The sequence below is a fragment of the Pelobates fuscus genome, chromosome 1 (genome assembly GCF_036172605.1).
Source record: "Pelobates fuscus isolate aPelFus1 chromosome 1, aPelFus1.pri, whole genome shotgun sequence".
Classification (NCBI taxonomy): Eukaryota; Metazoa; Chordata; class Amphibia; order Anura; family Pelobatidae; genus Pelobates; species Pelobates fuscus.
In genome coordinates, this window is record NC_086317.1 from 349,382,195 (window position 1) to 349,394,588 (window position 12,394).

Consider the following 12,394-nt stretch of genomic DNA (forward strand, 5'->3'; position numbering starts at 1 on the left):
ATGATGGTTGTGTCAAATATTTTGTGCATTAATATTAATTATATAGAATCTCCTATTGCATGATGATAATAGTAGACTGTATCTAATTAGCTTTTTGATCAAATGTAAATAAATATAGTAATTACAGTATTTTTTTTAAATCCTGATGTTTAGATAATAATTAATCCTTTTCATTTTCTAACAAAAAGTTCTGTTATATATATACAGATACCAAATCCTCCATAGCATTTTCTTACATTTATTACACATGCCATTGGGTTATTTAATACACAATATGATATATTTAATTATCTGGTAGACTTTTAGAGTGATCTGTCAATTCCTAAAATGCAATCCTTTCAAAAGTCAGACAGTTTAGCTTGATTATTTCACTGCGTTAATGCACTGCATCACTTTAGTGGAAGCTGAATTTTATGTGTAAGAGCAGCTTTGGAATGAACTCAGGTAAGTGAATAATTATACCAGAGTTGAAAAAAGATGCAATAAAAGGCAAAACTTACAATTAAAATATAATAGTCCAAATACAAAACTCACATTCTCAAGAAGTAACAAATATTTTACTGGCTAATCACGACAGCATCACTTATAGGTTAGCTCTGCCTTAGTTGGATCACAACAGGAATTAACCAATTCAAACAGAGACTGAATGTATAAAGGGCCCCTCCTCCCTTCACACACCAGTCCTTATAGCCTTTCTCATGAACAAAGGCATAACAATTTTTCACTACTTCGACAATATTAGGATCATCTCTCCTACATTCAAGGAAGCAGTGTCTCACGCCAACCAAGCATTGTCACGTCTGCAGGAACACATCTCGATAATAAAAGAGAAAAGCTCGATATATCCTTCACAACAAACAGTGTTCTTGGTTGCTTTTTTAGACACAATAGCATTGAAAATCAATTTATCTCCTGAAAGATCATCACAAATCAAACAGAAGATCTTTCAAATCCTCATAAAACCAGTGGTACCAGCCAAAACCTACATGAGCATGCTGGGTTCTCTGATGTCCACAATTGGTCTTGTTCACTGAAGCCACTGGAACTCCAGACTGATTCAGAAGAACCTCCTGAACCAGTTCAACAACAAGAGGCCCAACTGAAACCAATCCATTTGTATTCCTCGTCAGGTGAAGAAACAACTGGGATGGTGGCTACAACAAAAGTATCTTCTCTCTAGAAGATCCATCATGGCAAACCACCACAGATTCCAGTTTGACAGGATGAGGAGCTCACACGGAAACAACATGGATTCAGAGATCTTGGAATCCAACAAAGAGAACTTTACATTCAAACCTAAGGGAGTTAAGAGCTATCTCTTACACCATAAGGAAACTAAAACATGTTATCAGGAGCCCTTTGATTCTAATCAGGACAGACAACAGGGCAGTGATGGCATATCTCAACCATCAAAGAGACACAAAAAGCAATGAACTCCTCCAAGAACTCACTCCCCTAATGTTCTGGACTCAACACCACTTAAAAGGTCAAAGGGCCATTTACTTAACTGGACCAGAACATGACCCAGCGGATTATCTAAGCAGAACTCGCATTCTCCCTGGTGAATGGAGCTTTAATCCCTTAATATTCAAATCCTTGATGGAAAGGTGGGGCACACCTTAGATTGAGCACATGGCCAACCCATGGTTGCTTGGTTCTATTCCCTGAAATCAGACCATCAAACCCTCAGACAAAATGACTTGTCACAAATCTGGCAATTCGATCTGGGGTATGTGTTCCCTCCCCTGCCTTTAATTCCCATAATCCTGAAGAAGATTTGGAAAGAAGACAGGAAAGTATTGCTATCATTCCTATCTGGTCAAGGAGGCCATGGTATCCTCTCCTGCTAAAAAATGTATCAAGCCCCTCCTTGGAATCTACCAGAGCTAACCGACCTTCTAACTAAGGGTCCAGCAATCCACCCCAACCTTTGCTTTTGAAAGGAAATCCCTCATGAATCAAGGTCTGTCATATTCTGTTATTACCACTATTCTCATGTCAAGAAAACCCTCCACCTTTTCATGTTATTATTGAGTTTGGAACACATTCAAGAACTGGGCAAAATAGAATTCTATTAACTCTGAAAATCTATCTGCTCTTCATGTTTTGGAATGTTCACAGGCTGGTCTTGACAAAGCCTTAGCCCAAGCACATTAAAAATCCAGTCCTCAGTTCTGTGAACCCTGTATAATTTTTCATGGGCATCCCATCCCCTAATATCCAGATTTGTCAAAGCTACATTGAGGATTCGTCTTCCTTTCAGAAATACTGTCACGGCTAGTAATGTGGTCCAGCACGCAGAAACTATGTAAACATATACATAAGTAAGAAAAGGAAAATAACAGGATAGAGCGTAAACCAGACCTTAGAATGGCCAGACTAATACGCTAGAGACAGAGAATGGTCAAAGGGAAAGCCGAGGTCAAGGAAGCCACAAAATACACAATACCGATAAAACAAGCCGAGTCAGGGAAACCAGAGATCAGAATAACCAGGGAAAAGCCAAGGATCAGGATACCAGGAAATCAGAAACACGAAAATAGCACTCTCAGGAAATCAGGAAACTGAAACCACGACAGGGCCAAGTACTGGGAAAAACTAGGGGTTTAAATACCCCTCTCTAGGCTATGATTGGTCAGAGGGCGACCTCTGACCCCAAAACGTGCGTGTGCGTTGACGTCGTGACGTCACGCACACGTTGGTATAATTCTCGGGGGCGGAGCTACTCTTAGGCGCGACCACGTGGTCGGCGCCATGTTTGATTCGGGCGTGATGCCCGGAAGACCGGAAGGAGCGGTTCCCGGCTCGCCGACGAGCAGGTAAGCTCGTGTTGTCGGCGCGGCCGTGCCGGTCGGGCACGGCCGTGAGGCTCTGCGGGCCGGTGACCGCAACAGTACCCCCCACTCGAAGACCGCGCGCCGGGCGGGAAGGACCCGGCTTAAGAGGAAAGCGGATGTGAAATGACCGGATAAGACGGGGCGCATGGACCCGATCAGCAGGAACCCAACAACGTTCCTCGGGACCATAACCCTTCCAGTCAACGAGATAGGACAAGACACCTCTGGATAATTTGGAGTCCATGATAGAACGGACTTCGTATTCTTCTTGATCACCCACTACCAAGGGCGGAGGAGGAGTGGATAGCCTGGTGTAGCGATTGCAAGTAAGGGGCTTGAGCAGAGACACATGGAAAGTATTCGCAATCCTCATATGAGCCAGAAGGGCCAAAGAATAGGTCACTGGATTAATACGTTGGGTAACTCGAAAGGGACCTATGTACCGAGGGGCAAATTTCATGGACGGGACCTTAAGCTTGATATGTTTTGTGGAGAGCCACACCCTGTCACCTGGAAGATAGACAGGATTAGCGCCCCATTTTTTGTCAGCTTGGACCTTTGCTCGTAATGAAGCTTTTTGCAGAGCTGAATGAACGGAATCCCAGGTATCATGAATTGATTCTAAACGGGTGTTCAAAGCAGGAATTTCCGTGTCTGAGAATTCAGAAGGAAAAACAGCGGGGTGATAACCCTGATTTACAAAGAATGGACTATGATTAGAAGATTCATGAGTGGCGTTGTTCCTGGCGAACTCAGCCATGGGTAAGAGCTCATACCAGTTAGACTGATTGGCATTTATAAAGCAACGTAAATAGGCTTCTAAAGACTGATTCGCCCTCTCTGCTGCTCCATTTGTTTGAGGGTGATACGCTGACGAAAAGGAGAGTTCGATGCCCAATTGTTTACAAAAGGAACGCCAAAACCTAGAAACAAACTGGGTACCTCTGTCAAATACTATGCTTTTGGGTACACCGTGCAACCGAAAGATCTCTCTCAAGAATATTTGAACTAGATCTTGAGCAGATGGTAATTTTTTAAGTGGGACAAAATGTGCCATCTTTGAGAATCTATCGATAACCATAAGGACTGTATTAAACCCGTTTGAACTGGGTAGATCCACAATGAAATCCATGGCTAAGTGGGTCCATGGAGCACTAGGTATGGGCAGTGGTTGTAACAGTCCAGGGGGCGATCTAGGAGGAACTTTAGAAACGGCACATATTTGACATGCCCCAACATAATCTTTGATATTGTTTCTAAGAGCAGGCCACCAAAACTTCCTGGAGATGGCAGAGAGGGTTTTATGGAATCCAGGATGGCCCGCTGTGAGGTTGTCATGGAACATATCTAGTACCTTTTTTCGGAACTGAGGTGACACATACAGTTTGTCCGGAGGTTTTCCCACAGGTGCCTGAGTTTGGTCTGCTATTATGGCACAGAAGAGTGGAGAAGACACTTCGGAAACTGTAGTGGCACTGAGGCATTCAGGAGGTATAATAGGATATATCTCCTGTTCCGGAACTTCCTCTGTCTCAAACTGCCTAGAAAGTGCATCTGCCTTGGTGTTTTTAGTACCAGGCCTATACGTAATTACGAAATTGAATCGGGAGAGGAACAATGACCATCTAGCCTGACGAGAGGACAGTCTCTTAGCGTCCCCAATATAAGCCAAATTCTTATGATCAGTAAAGATCAAAAGTGGCTCTTTGGAACCTTCCAAGAGATGCCTCCATTCCTTAAGGGCAAGTACAATGGCCAAAAGTTCCCTATTCCCTATGTCATAATTCTTCTCTGCAGGTGTGAGTTTGCGAGAGTAAAATCCACAGGGATGTAAAGGCGTATCAGGACTTTCTCTCTGAGACAGAATGGCTCCAACTCCTGTCTCTGACGCATCCACCTCTAGGATAAATGGTTTGGTTGGATCAGGATGGGTCAGGACAGGTGCTGAGGAAAATAAAGATTTTAACCGTTCAAATGCCTCTCTTGCTTCTTTGGGCCAAGATATACAGTTTGCTCCTTTTTTGGTTAAATTGGTTATAGGGGAAATCACGGAGGAAAATCCCTTTATGAATTTGCGGTAGTAATTCGCAAAACCTATAAAGCGTTGAGTAGCTTTAAGGCCCTTGGGCAACGGCCACTGTAAGACTGCCTCCAGTTTGCGGGGATCCATCTGGAAACCAGACGGAGATATAACGTATCCAAGGAATTGTATCTCCGTTTGGTCAAACTGGCATTTCTCTAGTTTACAGTAAAGACCGTTCTGTAACAGGGTTTTCAGTATAATTCTCACATGTTCGTGATGTGTCTCTAGGTCTGGGGAATAGATGAGAATGTCGTCCAGGTACACTAGAACGAACATGTGAAGGTACTCTCTTAGGACATCATTAATAAAGTCCTGGAATACCGCTGGAGCGTTACATAATCCAAACGGCATAACCAGGTACTCGTAATGTCCCATTCTTGTGTTAAATGTGGTCATCCATTCGTGACCGTCCTTAATCCTGACTAGATTGTATGCACTTCGGAGATCGAGCTTAGTAAAGACTCGAGCTCCCTTCAATCTTTCAAACAGCTCTGATATAAGGGGAATAGGGTAGGCATTTTTTATGGTAATCCTATTCAAACCCCTATAATCGATACAGAGGCGTAGGTCTCCTTCTTTTTTAGAGACAAAGAAGAACCCAGCCCCGGCTGGTGAGGAGGATCTACGGATATGACCCTTTCTGAGAGCATCCTTTATATATTCTTCCAAACAAAGATTTTCCTGGGGGGACAAGGCATAAACTCCTCCCTTGGGAGGCATGGTCCCTGGTAATAAATTTATAGTGCAGTCATAAGGCCTATGAGGAGGTAACCCTTCTGACTGGACCTTGTTAAATACCTCTTTTAAATCCATATACATATATTTGTGTGGTCAAGGGAGGTGCAATAGGGACATTAATGGTACCAATAGGTTGTGGGATTTGCTTAATGCAAACACCTTTGCATCTCTCACCCCAACTCACAATCTCTCCTTCAATCCAATCCAAACGTGGATTGTGTTTCAGGAGCCAAGGGAAACCGAGGATTATCGGACATGTAGGTGAAGATATGATTTGAAAGGTCATTTCTTCAGAGTGGAGAATACCCACTGAGACAGTGATTGGCAGAGTTTCGTGTGTGATGAAAGGCTGGGTAAGAGGCCTTCCATCAATTGCCTCGACTGCTATAGGTTTCTCTTTTTGTCTTAAGGGCAGGAGATGTTTTGCAGAGAACTCTTTGTCTAGGAAATTCTCCGCTGCCCCAGAGTCAACCATAGCCTCACACTGAACAGTGGTCTTCTTAAAAGACAAGTTAACTTTGACAAGGAAACGGTTCTTAGTCAATTTAGGGGACATATACATCACACCTAAGGTCGGTCCCCGTACGTGCCTTAGGTGTGCAAGTTTTCCGGCCGAACCGGGCATGACAATCTTTGATGTCCCTTCTTGCCACAATACATACATAGCCCTTCATTCCGTCTGTGTTGTCTCTCTGCCTCAGTGAGTTTAGCGCTACCCAATTGCATGGGTTCAGGTTCTGGAAGAGGCGCTTGGCTACTCACCACTGGGTTAGAGAAACGAGGAGCTATGGACAAATTAGAACGTCTGTTACGTTGTTTGTTTTTCTCTCTCTCTCTCTCTGAGCCGGTTATCAATGTCTATCATGTAGGCAATAAACTCATTAAGATTAACCGGGAGGTCTCTAGCTGTGGTCTCATCTTGTATACTCTCAGTTAGACCTTCAGAGAAAGCAGCCACCAGACCACTATTGGTCCAATCAACCTCAGACGCCAATGTCCTGAACTCTATGGCATAATCGGCTACAGAACGACTGCCTTGCTTTATTCTCATAAGGGCTTTGGCAGTGTTCTTCTCCCTGCCTTTAGGTTCAAACGTAGCCTTAAAAGCTGTGAGAAAGGCACTGTAATCACGGGCTACTGCGTCACCACTTTCCCATAAGGGGTTAGCCCAGGTTAAGGCTTTTCCAGTTAATTGGTTCATCAGATAGCCTATTTTGGATCTATCTGTTGGGAATGAACCTTGGGAGGCCTCAAAGTGGTATTCAATTTGGTTTAAAAAACCTCTGAATTCTTTAGAATCACCTCCATAACGAGGGGACGGTGGTTTATGTGGTACGGGAACCACTACAGGTGGCGGAACCACAGGTGGTACAGGAGGGACCTCTAAATAGGCAGTCCTCTGGAGCAAGGTCTGAAATGCCTTGGCAAATTGGTCTAACCTGTGGTCCATATCCTCCACCCTATTTTCACAGGCGATCATATGTTTGCATAGTTCTGCAGGATCCATGGCCCTGTCGTAATGTCACGGCTAGTAATGTGGTCCAGCACGCAGAAACTATGTAAACATATACATAAGTAAGAAAAGGAAAATAACAGGATAGAGCGTAAACCGGACCTTAGAATGACCGGACTAATACGCTAGAGACAGAGAATGGTCAAAGGGAAAGCCGAGGTCAAGGAAGCCACAAAATACACAATACCGATAAAACAAGCCGAGTCAGGGAAACCAGAGATCAGAATAACCAGGGAAAAGCCAAGGATCAGGATACCAGGAAATCAGAAACACGAAAATAGCACTCTCAGGAAATCAGGAAACTGAAACCACGACAGGGCCAAGTACTGGGAAAAACTAGGGGTTTAAATACCCCTCTCTAGGCTATGATTGGTCAGAGGGCGACCTCTGACCCCAAAACGTGCGTGTGCGTTGACGTCGTGACGTCACGCACACGTTGGTATAATTCTCGGGGGCGGAGCTACTCTTAGGCGCGACCACGTGGTCGGCGCCATGTTTGATTCGGGCGTGATGCCCGGAAGACCGGAAGGAGCGGTTCCCGGCTCGCCGACGAGCAGGTAAGCTCGTGTTGTCGGCGCGGCCGTGCTGGTCGGGCACGGCCGTGAGGCTCAGCGGGCCGGTGACCGCAACAAATACGTTTCCACCATGGAACCTCTCTCTGGTGTTAGATGCCTTAACTGAACCTCCATTCACTCCTCTGGCTGAATTTTCTATTAAATATCTTACCTATAAGGCAGTGTTCCTGGTAGCCATTTCCATGGTTAAAAGAATCTCGGAACTCCAAGCTTTTTCCAGCGAAACTTCTCACACTATAATTTTTCACGACAGAATAGTTCTAAAACCAAGAAAAGATTTTCTTCTGAAAGTTGTGCCTAATTTCCACCTTCATCAGGAAGTAGTACTTCCATCCTTCTATCCATCTCCATCTTCTCCAGAAGAAATCAAACTGCATGAGCTGGACATTAGAGATTCATCATTAATTACATCTCAATTACTTCAGAATTCAGGAAATCTAACCGCCTCCCTCATCCTCCCTTCAGGTGCTTGTAAAGGAGAGGCTGCGTGTTCTTCAATGTTAAGACGCTGGATTGCGGCAGTCATTTCTGATGCATATAGAAAATTCAAGCTGTCTCCTCTGGATAAGATAAAGGCTCATTTAACCAGATCCTTGGCAACTTCTTGTCCTAGCTGGGCAGAGATTCCTCCAGATGATATCTGCAGGGTGCAACATGGTCATCCCCTATGACTTTTGTTAGCAATTGCAAGTTGGACTTGAACTATTCTAGTTCAACTTCCTTTGTAAAGAAGTCCTTTCCTCTGTTCTTCAGCACAATAATGTTTGAATTTATTTGCATAATTTTATGTGTCATTTTAAGTTTATCTCCCCCCCCCCCATTTAATTGGAGCTTGGGTATTACCCATAAGTAATGCTGCCATGATTAGCTAGGAATAAATAAAATTAAAATTATACTAATATGACAGACCCATCTGTATAGACTAAGATTGCTGGTTCGTCTGTTTGCCCCCTTTTCATCTATTTGCCTGTCCGTATACCCCTGTTAATTTGTTTCATGAAATAACCGATTAAAACTACCGAACGGACGGCCACCCGGGAGAGAAGTGTGCTGCTGGTTAACCTCTTGGCTCCAATTAGAACGTTGTGGTTAACCGCAGACACCTCTCCATTCTAACCGTATTCAGGATGGTCGTCGTTCGTATGCCGACCATGGGGCGGTGGCAATTTTACACCATGCAAAAGACCAGCGGTGTTCGGCGCAGATTCTATGGAACTAAAAACGGACACTCTTTCTGCCGAACACCACTGAAATCACCGACTGCCCTTCTCAGTCGACAAGGCATGCGACCACCGGCCGTTCGGGAGTTTGGATTACACAATGGACTCAACCCAGATAGCTGTCCCATGGAGTCAATCGCATACCGAAAGACTGTAAGAGACTTTGACTCCATGGCGATTGAACTGTATGTATGGGATCTGAGCACTTTTCACAAAGAATATGCACTTAGATCCAGGCTATCTGGGGATACGTTGCACGAATGTAATATGTTCGGTAGTTGTATACTTATTTATTTTTACATGGTTTTTGTGTTTAATTTAAAATGGCGATTTGCCTCTGTCCTGGAGATAATTGAATTACTTCTCGATTATCTCCGGGATGCATTGTGGGAATATTTTGTGCCTGTATGTCTGAAAGTGCCATATGTCTGTCTGTCATTACAGTCTCCCATTTGGTCCCCCAGGGGAGTGTCCACCAAGTGGGAGACCTGCATAAATACGGGCGGGAAGCCCACAGTAAAGCCAGTTCTTATTTTACCCTCAATGCGGAGCTTGGTCTCGTTACTGGAGGGGAGATTTACTACACGGTTGGTGACTGATTACTGGAAACGTAAGCCGCTTTGATGTTATATTTGATCGGCTGTTAGCCGCGATTCGTGGATTTATTATTCGTGAGTTTGGGATCCGTACGGGTCCCGGTCGGGAGATTGGTGCATTCCCCTGGTTGCAGTTCGTACGGTTGGAGTATACGAATGGAGTTTGCAATATTGCGAAAGGGGAAGCTTAACTAAACGGCGGTTTTTACTCCTCTATGCCAGAGGGGTCTTAACAACTAACCTGGTAATTTTCTTTTCCTGGCTATTTATCATGGCAGCATCAATCTCCCTGCCCTTCTTTTAGCTTGCAAACCCGACTGGTGTGTGAAGGGAGAAGGGACCCTTTATGCATTATGTCTCTGTTTGAATTTGTTAATTCCTGTCCTGATCCGACTGAGGCAGAGCTAACCCATAAGTGATGCTGCCGGGAAAGTATAATTTTCCTTAATTTTTCATTTAAATTACATGTCTAATTTGTTAAACTTAGTATGCTAACTTGTTTATAATGTATTTTTATGTGGGTGTCTATAGTCATATTCTTTCAGCACAAACTTCTATAACAACATAACAGCATTTCAACTTTGCTAAATGACTTTATGGTTAATAACGGCAAATAACAAGGCCAAATCTTTTAGTTTAGTTTAGCTGACCACTGGAACAGTAGGGTCTTCGAGTGATAAAGTGTTGGAAAGTTGCCAAAACCCAGAGCAAGGAAAGTATTGTGCACCCTAACCCATGAACCATTAGCACGCACCGAGTTCCTTAACAAGTGTCTAGATAGCCTTGATCCTCCTCCCCTATCTGCCTCGTCTCCATGATGTGGATGTTTAAAATAATAAATAAATAATAAGAAATTAAGCACTGCAACTGTCACACACATCGCAGAGATGATGCAGGTCTAGGTGTCCATTACTGGCACATCGGTATGATATAATTTAATAGGCATTTACATTCTGCTTATTAATAGTGTGATTTACTGTTTGAAGATACCAGCAGTATCTTAAAATGGGAAATCACTCTATTAATAGGCATTATGTAATTTACTGATAAGGATTACCAAAAAGTATGGCTGTAGTTTTTGGACAGTATGGCTGTAATTATCAAGAAAATACTGTAAAATGTTACGTGGCAACGTTTATTTGAACCGACTGTATAGAATGTTTGAACATTGAGAGATTTTCTGTGTGAGGTGTTGTGCATGCTATTTGTTTTTAATTATTACTACTTTCCTTTTTCTCTTTTGAAATTTCTGCTCCTAATAATTTTGTGCAAAGAGCAACCGACTCTGTGGTCCCCCCCATGCCATATATCCAGAAAGTCAGGTCAACATCCAATAAACATCAAATGTCACTTTATAGTTAATTAGCATATTGTGTCATGATCTGCTCTGCTCTGTTCTGATGTCTGGACTTGGCTTCTGGTATCCAGTACTCTTTTTGCTATTCTTGCTTAGGTTTCTGGGTTTTTGGTTTTCTATTCTATGTCTGATTTTCTTTATGCCGGGATTTCTGGGTTCATTCCTATAGTCCATCCCTGGATTCCCCAGTCTCTTGGATTCATTTAAATGTTTGTTTTATGTTGCCACACCCGTTTGTTTTCCATCATTCCTTTCTGTTTCAGAGTCCTGCAGGCAGCTGCTTAAAGCTCCTGCCCTTTCTTGCAGGTAAGTGCTCTATATGTCTACTTAGGATGCTTTAGCATACATTAGGCAGTGTAGGACCTGCCAGATATGGGGTACATTGGCGTTGTTGGCAGGCTTATGCAATGTATGATCATATAGTGTGACTAAATCCCCATGATTTCCATATGTAGTACTTGGTTATTTCTCCTCTTGTTTTGCCTATGTTATCTTGTCTTGTTTCAGTTAGTATACCCAGTCCATGTACAGTCCTGTCCAGTCATGCCCATGTTATGTTCATGTTTTCCTCATGTCTTGTGTATATGTTCTGGGTTTAGCTTACTATCCTTCTCTGGTTCTGGGTTCTACTAGTTTTGTCTTGTTTCCTTGTTTGGTGCCTGTCTGCTTAATTTCCAAGCTCCTAGTTCCTGGTATCCGCTTAAGCTGATTCAGGGTCTTGGTATGTGGCTGCACAAACACTGGTGCTCAACACCAGGGGGCGTGCGGTTACCCTGCACCAGACCCTGCTAATCCACCTCCACACTGTGACTCCTACTTCTCATCCGGTATTATGGGTCCCGGTCCATGCGCCGCCTGGACACTGTGTCTGGGTCCCGGGCACCGGACTACCACCCTGACATATTGAAGGCTTTGATGAAGATAACTAGTCTTGACGCTCTCTAGATTTACTTGACAAAAAGTAAATAACAAGCAATTGCTTAATTTAAGCTTGGTACACTGGTTTTGATCATGGAGTGGAATCTGATGATGCAATACAGGTTTAAATAAACCTTCAAAGGGATGTTATGGAAAATGGAAACAAAAAAGTAGTGATGTTGAAACAGCTTTTATTTACTAGTTTGCCGTGTTTATTGTAATAAAACCTCATCTCTTCAATGCTAAATTTTAAATTGAACTGGTGGTCTTTTTAAAATAGTTTTATAATACAACTATGAAGGAAAGACAATGACAAAATGCATGTATTAAGCTTACAGTGGTCTTGTACCCGCTGCTGCATACACAGCAAATGTTGCATTATTCAGAAGAGTGTTTTATTATTATAACTCAAAGATGATTTGTGGAGTACCCATTTGTGTAGCAATAAGTGTTTATTATATGTAGATAATTTTTTTTTTTTTTTAATTCTTTATTTTTGCGTGCATGTGATTACAAAGCATAAACATACGCCACTTCAGCGTTATTGAATAGTTACA